Below are 12,972 nucleotides of genomic sequence, written 5' to 3'. Positions count from 1 at the left end.
CCCTGCCCCCTCCTCCCAAATTTACAGCCCCACCTGGAAGATGGCACGTCCACAAAGCGAGCAAGCAAGGAAGCGATGCCAGGTTCTCTGGCTAAATCTCAAATGAGAAGTAGTTAACTTCGAAGGATAAACTAGTCCGGCCCACTCGGGGCCGAGGAGAAAAAAATAATTCACGTGACTTCCCGGCAACTACATGGTTCTTATTGCAGCTATCAGCCTGCACTGGAGCCGCGAAGTTTCATTTTTACAGGCTCTAGCTACAGGTTGCTACTCTCTGGGCGCAGCCGCCAGCCCCGCCGGCCCGCGGGAGCGTTGGGGAGAGGCCGAGGTGGGATGATGCTGAGAGCGCCGGAGAGGTCCCCGGAGGCCCAGAGGAGCACACACTCCGAGGGTGAGTCCTGCTTAGGGGCGACGCTTATCTGTCAGTCCAGGGGTGGACTGGAGCCAGATATTCCGCTCCCCTGAGATGCGATATCTCTCCCGAGCGTCTGGTCTGTGGCATTTTCTCCTGACGCTGGGATGGAGCCCCGAGAACCCGGCTGAGGGGTCGACCCCAATAGCCACAATCCTGGGGGTAAGAGATGAGGAGGAGAGGTCGGGAGTTAAGAGTCCGTCTGGTAGACTAACCTTTCCCCGAGTGAGGAATCCCATATCCCGAACGGAGAAGACCCCAGGAGGAAGGAGAGAACTTACTCTGGAGAACATTTTTTTTTTTTTTTTTTTTTTTTTTGCCGGTAGAGGGTCGGGGCTGGACTCTTGGTGTTTTCTTGGAAAGGAGCTCGGGGTTCTGAAAATTCTTCCGTTCTACCAAAGCTGTGGGGCATCTCTGGAAGTCCAGCCCCTCTTGATCCGCCTCCACTGAGGTCCAGTAAGTGTCAGGAAAGTGGAGCAGAGTTGGGACTGAATCCCTATCCTCTGGTTTTATTTTATTCGAATGAACCCCCTAGCATCTTCAATAACACCCTGGCATTGGAAAGCTCATTCTTCAGTCTCCACGCTTTGGTGACCCTAAAGATGAATTGGGTGTTTTAGTGCCAGGTGGGTAAAAAGGTCAGGACAGAACTAGAGCAAGCATGCTTTCAAACAAAGAGAGAAAAGGCCCCTCCTCTCTTCTACTGGTCTCCATGGCCTTTTCCTACCATTTAAGGATGAAAAGGGATGCTTTTGAAAACACTCGGAATTGAGATAATTTAGAAAAAGTAGGCTCAAAAAATGTTAACTCTAGAAGGGATCTTTGAATAGGCCATGTCAGAACTGGAAGAAGCTTATAAGACAGAATGTTAAGCTGGAATTGACCCTAGAAAACAAAATCTCAAGAGTTGAAAGGGACTGGTCATCTAGGTTGGAAGTCAGAAAGACCTGAATTTTGAGCCCCCCTCCAGATATTTTTCAACTGTGTGACCCAGGGCAGGTCCCCTAACCTTTTTCTTTCTTTCTTTCTTTTTCACAAACCCTTACTTTCTATTTTGGTAACAACTTTAAGACAGACAAGCCTTAGGCAAATTGGGTTAAATGACTTATCCAGGGTCACACAGCTAGGACATGTCTGAGGATGGATTTGAACTCTTAACTCCAGGTCTGGTGCTCTATCCAGTATGCCACCTAACTTCCCCCCCTTAATCTCTTTCAGCCTTAGTTTCCTCATCTGTAAAAATGGCTATAACAATACCTACCTCACAGGGATCTTGTAAATGTCAAATAAAATCATATAAGTGAAGCACTTAGCAAACCTCAAGTTACTCTAGCAATGTTAGCTATCTAGTTCATCAAACTCTTTTTAAAGATGGAGTTAGGATCTTCAAGCTGAGCAGGTTGCCTTCCTCCTGAGGATCCTTGGGAGACAGTTCCTCCTGTACAGCCAGAATGGGACTTATTTGCTGTAATCACTATACATAATGTATAGACTTAGAGCTCTATAACCTTCGAAACTTTTTCACACACAGTGAACTCACTGGCTAATTTGAACTTATTTGAAAGCCTGTCATTCAAGCAGGGCACCTTTCATCATCCCTATTTTACAGAGGAGGAAAACCAAGGCCAAGAGACATGAAATGCTCACTTGGCTTAGTAGTGAAGGCTCAGCAAAGAATTCAACCTAATCTACCTGTCTGCACAGGTAATACCTGAGGCTTCTGGATAAGGAGCTGTAGAATTTTGGTTTCTTTCATATTTGAATTTCCGTAAAGGAAATTTCAAGAGAAGTTAGATCGTTCCCCCTGCCTCTATCCTGCCTGCTTATTCCCCATTCCTAAACAGAACCTGAATGTATCTGAGAGTCCCAATCCCATCCCTCTATCCAACCTTCTTGCCATTAAGTACTCTTCAAGGAAATGTCTCTAGAATGTCTGTGATTTTAGATTTATCATATGCATGAAGGAGAAGAGAAGCCAGAGTCCTGGAGGAATGGCCTGGATGGTGGGAGAGTAGTTGATCATGGTCTCAGCATCTTTCCCCAGTGTTACCAGAATAAGATAGTAGCAAAGGTGGAATATATATGGGCTGCTGAACTATGAATAAATCCTCCAACACTCATTCAAGTGGTCACTCCCTTCATTAATGCAAGTCACAACCTAGCCATTTCTTATCTTGGATTATTTTTGTCTGTGATTTTTCATTAATTTGGAGGGAGCATTTCAGTGCATAAAATGCTGGACCTGAAGTCAGGGAGACCTGAGTTCAGGTCCTACCTCAGATTCTTTCCAACTATGTGATGCTGGGCAAGTCATTTAATCTCTGAGCTTCAATCTCCTCAACTATTAAACAGAGATAATAATAGCACCTACCTTACAGGATTCCAATAAGAACCAAATGGGCTAATGCATATAAAGTACCTAATAAACTTTAAAGTGATATATATATAGCATATATGTATATATAGCATATGTATATATATATGCCTCTTTTATTTATTATTAAAATTAAAGAGCCGTTTCATTTTCTTGAGGTCTTACTCTGCTTCTTTTTAACAGTTGGTGGATATTGGTCCCACACTTGGGTTTCTATAAACTATCCTTTCTTCTGCCAGTTTCAAATAAACCAATCTAAACAAGGAAAATTCACATGAAATTTCTCAGCTTTCTTAAAGGCTTCTTTAGTCATTGCATTGCTGCTAGTAGAGAAGTCCATTATGTTTGATTGTGCCACAGTGTATCAGTCTCTGTGTACAACATTCTCCTGGATTTGCTCCTTTCACTTTGCATCAATTCCTGGAAGTTGTTCCAGTTCACATGGAATTCCTCCAGTTCATCATTCCTTACAGCACAATAGTATTCCATCACCAGCAGATATCACAATTTGTTCAGCCATTCCCCAATTGATAGACAGCCCTTCTTTTCCCCATTTTTTGCTACCACAAAGAGCGCAACTATAAATATTTTTGTACAAGTCTTTTTCCTTATTATCTCTTTGGGGGTACAAACCCAACAGTGATATGGCTGAGTCAAAGGGCAGACAGTCCTTTAAAACCCTTTTCTCATAGTTCCAAATTGCCTTCAGAATGGTTAGACCAATTCACAACTCCACCAGCAGTGTATTAGTGTCCCAATTTTGCCACATCCCTTCCAACATTTATCACTTTTCTTAGAGGTTTTTTTAGAAGATGCTTCCATTATAGAATCTTCCACTCTCCGTTTTTGTCTCTGGAAAAGGGGAGTCACCAGTCACTGTCAGTCACTATTCAGATCAGTTAGTCGACAAACACTTATTAATCCCTCATTACTCTTCCTCCTTATCTTCCCATCCTTTCCTCACTGGGCTATTAGAGAAATGTTCCTTTGTGGGCAATTGGGAAACTGAAATCAAAACACCAAGATGACAGTTAGGCTATCCTATAACTCCCAGATTAGAGGCTGGGGTGGCATCAGCTGGCACGGTAAAGCCTTTGGACCTGAATTCTAGTACTTTCTTTGGACTTCAGTTTTCTGAACTAAAAAACTGAGATGAGATGTAAAATATGTGTATCTATGTAAGATATGAGTTGTTGGGACAGTGTTTACACAGCAAACATTTATTTTTTTATTTAGAATATTTTTCCATGGTTACATGATTCATGATTTTTCACACCCTTCTTCCCTCCCCACTCCCAGAAATGACAAGCAATTCCATACACTAAACATTTATTAAGAGTTTGCAATGCGAAGAATTTTACAGTAGAGCCTAAGAATGACTTTGTTGCTCAGTCATATCTGACTCTTTATGATCCTGTTTGGGTTTTTCTTCACAAAGATACTGGACTGGTTTGCCATTTCCTTCTCTGGCTCATTTTACAGATGAGAAAATCAAAGTAGACAAGGCTAAGTGTCTTGCTCAGGATCATACAGTTAAGAAGCTTCTGAGGCAGGATTTGAACTCAGGTCTTCCTGATTCTAGACCCAGTGCTCTATCTACTGTACCACCTAGCTGCCCAAACTGAAAATGACACAAACTCGCAATAAGATATTGCCTCTGTTCTGAAATAGCTAGTGATCTCAAATATAGTCAGCTCAAATATTCAAATAGATCTGTAATTAAGCAAGTATAAGCACTCTTTCAAAGATGAAGATTGTAACCCATACATACATGCCTTTCCAACTTATGTAACTTTGCCCATGTCCTATCATAAATGCACTACAAGGGGGTGGTCAGCTGTGTGGCTCAGTGGATTGAGAGCCAGGCCTAGAGACAGGAGGTCCTAGTGTCTGGTCTCAGACACTTACCAGCCGTGTGACCCTGGGCAAGTCACTTGACCCCCATTGCCTAGCCCTTACCACTCTTTCACCAAGGAGCCAATACACAGTATTAATTCTAAGATGGAGGGTAAGGGTTTTAAAATGAATGAATGAATGAATATACTACAAGGAATCCCACCAAACATTCCAGGGGACTTTCTTCAATTTCTCCTGATCTTGAGAGGATATCAGTGAAACACCTGGGAGGGTCAACAGTTGTCCCTTGCTCTTGCCACGTGACCAGCCCATCTTTGTCAGTGTCTTTGATGATATCCTCTCCTCCAGTTCTCTTAACTATTCCTCATTTGCTACTGTAAGTTAAGTTTTGCAGAATTTGCAAGAAACCATGTTTTGGGGCAGGGCTGCCAGTTGGACACTTGGAATCTTGGGAGATTCCTGATGCCATGCCAAGGCATGAGACCAGTCATCAGTTGAGCTGCACTCTATATAAGGGAGAGAGAAACTGAACCCAGGGTTGCAGTCTTGAGCCAGGAATCCAGATGGTGGGGACAAACTTTTCTCTCCTCAATTTATTGGTCAAGCCAAGAATCAACCAACATACCTTGAAGTTACAGGATTTTCTACTGAACTTTAGGGTCTATTAACATCATTCAACAAATTACTACAGAAGATTTATCCATCTAATTCTCTTCAATCGAGCTGCAATTTAAAATCCATCTATAGGCAGGCAGTGTTCATTAAAGCAGGCCAGTGGGCCTGACTCAGTCTAGCTTTCAACATTCTGAAGCTGTTGTATTATATACTTTGAGATAGGAATAGATTTCATTTAGGGATTCCTAAAACCCCTTTCCCTTCCCTCAGCTTCCCATGTTATTTGAATACCTCAAGTAAAATCTTTATCATAAAACTCAAACTAGTTACTGACTTTTTGTTGGTTGGCCTAACAACAAGGTAGTCTCAAAGGAGTTCTAAGGGAACTTGAAGGGACAGAGAGGGGTCCAGCTTCATCCTTTGAAACTGTGATAAACTATCATCATTAATTTTAGCAGTCAGATGCATTATTGACCTTCATTAATATTCCAATAACACTGATTCAGTTATCATCAGTTAATCATAGATTGCTACCAGAAGGCTAGTCTTCCTGAAGAACCATACTGTGATTGGATGAGGGGATTCCAAAGGAAATTTAGTTATATCAACTGACTTCCTGTTGATACCAAAGGGAGGCTTAAACCTCTGCTAACATCTGGGGCTTTTTGCTTTATTCCTCTGAGCAAATACATCAAATCTACTGAGTCCCTCAACGATCATAACGCTACACTTTTCAGCTTGCTCATACTCACCATACACTTCTGCATTGCCATCTTAGTAATACTAATTTCTAATTCCCAAAATACTGTAGTATTTCATGACTTATAGCTTATTCATTGCAACAAATGTGGCATTATATTCAAGGAGCAGAAAGATATCATCAAAGATAGCTTTAACGTGTGAGAGTACATGATTAATGATGATAAGAGTACCAAAACAAGGGGCTGTGTGAATTCTGAGGAGAAAGATTCTTGCCAGTTAGTGACATTGGTCAGGAAAGGCTTCCTGAAGGAGATGGAATTTGAGTTGGATGTTAAAGGATGGGGAAGAATTCAGCAGATAAAGAAGGGAGAAAGGGTCTTCAGGGTTTGGAGAGTATCATCTTGTGTTCAGAGAATTGAGTAGATGAGTTTGGCTGTAGCATAAAGTATGTAGAAGGGTTAGGTGGTGCCAGATTGTGGAGACTCTTGAATACTAGACAGTTTAGACTCATTTGGCAAATGAGAATGATCATATTAGAAGAACTATCACTAGTATTCATTTGAAAAACTTTATACTTTTCCTTGGCTGAAAAGCACAAGCATCATTATTTTTTTTTAATTGGGTGGAAATTCATTACCACGAGGTAAGCTTGAATGACAAAATGTAGAGAATTCTGCTAGTCACAGAAAACTGGCTAGATCAGGACATTGTGTTTTCTGAGAAACCAAAGATTAACCCCATGCCTCCTTTTTGGTACAAACATAAGAAGAATATAAATAATGGAAGTGAGAACTAATTTATAAATATAATTTATATAATTTATAAATATAATTTATGCCAAGTTACATAAGATGGAAAGGCATGTATGTATAGGTTACAATCTTCATCTTTGAAAGAGTGCCTATACTTGTTTAATCACAGATCTATTTGAATATTTGAGATGACTATATTTGAGATTATGAAATATAATGGGGCAGTACCTTGAGTACTTGTTGGGAAAGACTAGAGTGTAGCAATTATTAATTAAATTTAAATTAATTAGGGGGCAGCTGGGTGGCTCAGTGGATTGAGAGCCAGGCCTAGAGACAGGAGTCCTGAATTCAAATCTAACCTCAGACACTTCCTCACTGTGTAACTCTGGGCAAGTCTCAACCCCCATTGCCTAGCCCTTACCACTCTTCTGCCTTGGAACCAATACACGGTACTGATTCTAAGATGGAAGATAAGGGTTAAAATTTTTTTAATTTAATTTAATTATAAAAATAAAATATTAAAGTGTGGCAAGTCACACTTTAATAAGGCACAATGAGTGTGAGGGCAAACAGCAGAGGAAATAGAAAGACAAGCAATGAAAAGAAATGCAGCTGCAGATGATGGCAGAGGGACAGAAATTAGGATGGTAAAGGAAGGCAGCATGGGAAAGAGGATGGGCAGGGGAAGAGAGAGAGAATCTCACTCACATAATTGTGGATGGGAGTTGAGACCATTCTCAGCAGCATGGACCTGATGGAGATGGAAGAGTGATTAGAAGGTTGAGATCTCATTTTCATAGGGGCTTGGGGCAAGGGGGTGGGGAGGGCAGAAGAGACCAACTCCTAGCTGTGCCACCTTGGGGCTAGCTTATTAGCATATCCAAATCATCTGACAATTATAGGTAATACTTCAAAGTCATCATCCCAAGTTTTTTGATGTCCTATTAGTTTGAGGTCTACTGTAGAGGTCTGAATTTTGTCTAGAATTTAAAGTGGAAATAATAGAATCTAACTCTCAGAATTGTTGCAAAAATAGAATGAGATAATATTTGTAAAGTATCTTATAAATACTAGTTATCATCATAATCATTGTCTTAAGTCTCTCTTGATAGATTGACTCCAAGATGTCTTATACATTTTTAGTTATTCTCATGGCAGGGATTTTTAACTTTTTCTTATGTCATGGAACCCTTTAGCAGTGTGGTGAAGCCTGTGAACACTCCTTCTCTGAATGTCCTCAAACGCACAAATAAAATAGAGAATTATAAAATAAACTAATTTTATCAAAATATAGTTATCAAAAAATGTTAAGTTCATGAATTTCTACAGTAAGAGCCCCTATGTTATTTTTGTGTAGAAATCCCTGATGATTTTTAGACCTGTTTTATATCTTGCTACTTTACTAAAGCTATTTATTTATCATGAATAGTTTCTTGGTTGATTATGGTTTTCTAACCTTAGAGTTAGTCTGTTAGCCTGCTCTACTTTTCTCCATTTTTTAAACCAGAAGTAAATAATCTTAATGATGTTCATGTTGTAAGCAAGTCAAGATGTTTTATTTCCTGCTTTCCAGCGTTTGCACCTTTAATTTCTTTCTCTTCTCTTATTTTAATATGGAGCATTTCTAGAACTATGCCAATGACAGGGCAGAGTGGGAGAAAGCGTCTAGTATTTCTCCATTAGAAATCATGCTAACTTGGAGTTTAGAAATGGACTCTTTTACTATATTAAAAAATAGTCTTTCTATGACTATCACAAATGGGTTGAGGGCATTTTCCAAACCTATTGATATAGGCTTTTTAATTTTTAATATAATTAATTATGGGGATTGTTTTCCTAACTCTACTGGCAACTTGCTCATAGTGCTTCATTTTTAGTCATACTGTTATAAATTTATTATTGGGATTTTATTTAATCTTTTTGTCTCAGTATTAGTCTTTATCCTACTTTGGTTTAGTTATTAGACTACATTTGTTTTCATAAAATTAATTTGGTAGTGTTTTCTTTCTGAATTTTTTAGAATAATTTGTGTAACATTGGTAATAGTTGCTCTTTTGATCTAATTAATTTGATCAAATTCAGTTGTAAATCTATCTAGACTAGACTATGTTTTTTGGTTTTTTAGTTCCTTCATGGGTTTATTACTCAATTTCATTTCCTGAGACTCTGCACTCATTTAAGTGAAATTTCTCCATGTTGCAATGACCCAAATTTCCTAAGCTTTTGAGAGGTATGTGCCCCCCACACTTTCTGATTTGGTGTCAAAACACCAGAAAAGATCCCCAAGGACCAAGAAGACGGCCATCAAATATGCATGATTTCAGCCCTCATCTCTCTTTCATAGGGAGGTAGAGTAGTGTGATGGAAAGAGCCGGGGATTTGATGTTAGAAGTCCTGGGCACCAGTTCTGGTTCTGACACTTATTATCAGTGTGATCTTGGGCAGTCATTTAAACTCTTCATTTCTTCATCACTAGAATAAAGAGGTTGGACTAGAATCATGTGTTCTTAATCTTGATTATGTGAACTTGTTTTGGAAGATATTTTGGGGCTCTGGGAAATTGGCACAATGATGGAACTGTGGAACTGTGATATAGTTATAATCATTCTGGAAAAACAATTTGGAACTATGTCCAAAAAGTTATTAAACTGTGCACACCATTTTACTCAGAAATAGTGTTATTAGGTCTATACCTCAAAGCGATCAAAGAAAAAGGAGATGATCTGTATGTTCAAAAATATTTATAGTGGCTCTTTTTTGTTGTGGCAAAGAATTGGAAACTGAGGAGATGCCGGCTTAAATTGAGGAATAGATAAACAAGTTATGGTACATGAATATGATGGGATATTATCGTTCTATAAGAAAAATGATGAGGGAGATGGTTTCAGAAAGACCCGAGGAGACTTATATGACCTGATGCAAAGTGAAGTGAGCAGAACCAGGAGAATTACTGTTATGCAGTTATATGCATATATATATACATATATGCAGTTTATAGTTAATGCAATTAACTGTAAAAGACTTAATAACTCTAATCAACACAATAATCAACATCACAGTTCTAAAGCACTCATGATGAAAAATGTTAACCACCTCTAAGATAGACATCCAATAGACTCAAGAGAGCAGATCGAAGCACATTTTTTTCCCTTTCTTTTGCTTGCCCCACTCCCCCAACATGGCTAATTCACACATTTGTTTTGTATGACTACATTTATAATGGGTTTTGTCTTTTTTGCCTTCTCAATATGTGGAAGAAGGGTTGGGGGGGGTAGAGAATTAGGAACTGAAAAAAGTATTTTCTTCAAAAAGAAATTTTTTTCTTTAAAAAATAAAAATATTTTTTCCAGCTCTTGAGGCACTTGAGCTCCTGAGATCTAAGCTACAGTAGAACTAAAGTTGATCAGGTGTCCCCATTAAATCAGCACCAATATGGTGAGTCTGTGGGAGGGGGCCCACCAGCCTGGCTAAGGAAGGATCTTTTGGCCTAAGTCAGTCAGACTCAGAGAGATAGTGAAGGACAGAAGGGCCAGGTGTGTTGTGGTCCACGGGGTCACAAAGAGTCAGACACAAATGAATGACAATGAAGTGGCCCAAGTAGCAAACAGAACAGAGTAGGTCAAAGTTTCCCTGCCAGCAGTAGTGTGAGAAGTAGTGTGATACTTCTTTTCCAGCCTGAGCAAGAAAGGGAAAGCCAGTCTCAAACAGATACATGCATGTGTTTCCTTTATAATTCTATGTATTTTATTCATTTTTAAACCAGTATTGTTCTGAAAAGGAATCCAGAGGCTTCACCAGACTCACTAAAAGGGACTATGACACAAAAATGGTTAAGAACTCCTCAAGAATTCTGAAGACTAAAATCTTTTTTAGTTCTTAATCTATGATTCCATGATCCCCTTTGTGAAAATCGCTAAATGACCATGATTACTTAGGACTCATTTAGCAATTTTAATTTTTTCAAGGCCTTACACATACTTTAGTTTCTTTTATTTCTACAACACCTCTGTGGAATAGTAGAATGAGAAATACATTCTCCATTTAACAGATAATCAAACTGAAGTTCAAAAGGTGATCTGCTCAAGATGACATAGCAAAATGATGGCAGATTTGGGAAAATAGCCCATATCTTCTAATGCTCGTGGTTCTTTTTAGTCAGAGGAGAATTCATTCTTGGCTCCACTGAAAATTCATTGTTAGGAATAGCTACATGGTACCATGAATAGAGAGCCAGACTTGGAGTTGGGAGGACCTGCATTTAAATCTGGCCTCAGATACTTCTTAGCTGTGTGACCCTGGGCAAGTCACTTAATCCCATTTGCCTCCCTCTCACCCTTCTGTCTTAGAGCTGTTACTAAGATGAAAAGCAAGGGTTTAGAAAAAAAAAAGAAGAAAAAAGAAAATTCATTGCCAGTAAATACCCAATTTAAAAATGTCAGAGATGGAACTATAAAACACATCAGTGCAACCTTTCTCATTAAAAAATGTTTTTCTTGAAAATGTATATAGTGAATAAAAAGAAAGTATATACAATAAGCATCAACAAAAACATTCAAAAATACATTTTTGAATGACTATAAGTAAAAACCATAAACTCTTTGATTTATAATTTTTAAAAAATCCTTACTTTCTGAACCCTGGTCTTCCCAACTCCCCTCAGAGGTCTGGCACTCTATTCACTGAACCACCTAGCTACCTCTATAATTTTTTTTTTAAACCCTTGTACTTCGGGGTATTGTCTCATAGGTGGAAGATTGGTAAGGGTGGGCAATGGGGGTCAAGTGACTTTCCCAGGGTCACACAGCTGGGAAGTGGCTGAGGCCGGGTTTGAACCTAGGACCTCCTGTCTCTAGGCCTGACTCTTACTCCACTGAGCTACCCAGCTGCCCCCTATAATTTGTTTTTAAATGAATATGGTAACTTGAAAAAAATAATTGCAAAAATTCTGTTTCTGGGTCCTTTTCTTTTCTTTTCTTTTTCCTTTTTTAACCCTTTCAGGCTTCATATTCTTTATTTGTAAAATGAGAGGTTTGGATTAGACTTTTGCTAATGTTTCTTCTACCTCTATATGCTGTTATTTAAGAATTTTAGGTAGGTAGGTGGCACAGTGCTGAAAGCACTGGAATAACATCATCTGCTTCCCAGGGTTGTTGTAAGAATAAAATAATACATATAAAGAGCTTTGCAAACCTTAAACATTAAATACATAAATATTATTATTAAGCAGAAGAATCTGGGTCCTTTTCTTATCTCTTATTTCTATGTATTTTTTATAATTTTGTTGTTCTTGTTATTTTTTTAATGTTGCTATAGTCAGTTTCAGTCTTGTTGTTTATAGACTGTGTTTTCTTTACTCTGCATAGTTCCCTCCCTATATTTCTTTACAATCTTCAAATTTGTTTTTTCTTATGGTAAAAACAGAATTCTATTGGTTTCATGTCCCACCATATGTTTGGTCATTCTCAAAAGGTTGGATATGTGCTCATTCCCCTTATTTTCTGATGAGGAAATAAAGACTTCTCTAGGAAGGGTAGCTCATTCATCAGTCATAGAAATATCCATTCTAAGGCAGAAGATGGATATTCAGGGAGCCACCTAGCTGCCCCTAGATCTCTTCTCTCTCGATCTGACTTAATGATAAACTTTCTGGCCTCTCCCAACTCTCAGGAACAAGGATGGAAAGTGTCGAGTCTTGGTTATTGTAGGAAGGGAAAATTTGGGAAGTTTTAAGGCCCATTGATCTGACCAATAGTCTCTGTGGGATGAGAAACAGAGTATTTCAGAATGACTTGGCGACACTTTCTCCTCACCCTGGAAAGTGAATTCCCAAAATGTTTGTCCATAGTTCTAAGGCTTTGAGGACATTAATCCGACCTTTAAGATTCTTCAGAATTGACTTAATTAACTTGGATAGCCTTCTGGTTTAAGGCCACACCAACCTCTCAGCATTTGAGTAGATCTCACTGAAGACCCCTGACCAGACTAAAATGTTGATTCCTCCCATCCCATACTTTCTGCTAATAAACTAGGGGATTTCCAGCACTTTTACTTTCAGTTTGGCTGAAAGTATCCTCCAGCAAGCCAGCAGGGCTTGGGCTAAGAAAAAGGTGGAGGTATGGGCAATCAGAGCCATTGGAGGACACTTGGCAGGCTGGATGGTTAAAGGCGAGGTTCCTTTTACTCTTAGATCCAAATCGCCATTCGGGGGCCTTGGTGGTGTGCCATGTGACGGTGAGTACTCACTATATCAAGGTGAGAAA

The sequence above is a fragment of the Gracilinanus agilis genome, chromosome 2, assembly GCF_016433145.1.
Source record: "Gracilinanus agilis isolate LMUSP501 chromosome 2, AgileGrace, whole genome shotgun sequence".
NCBI classification, from domain to species: Eukaryota; Metazoa; Chordata; class Mammalia; order Didelphimorphia; family Didelphidae; genus Gracilinanus; species Gracilinanus agilis.
Note: the sequence above shows the minus strand (reverse complement) of the source record.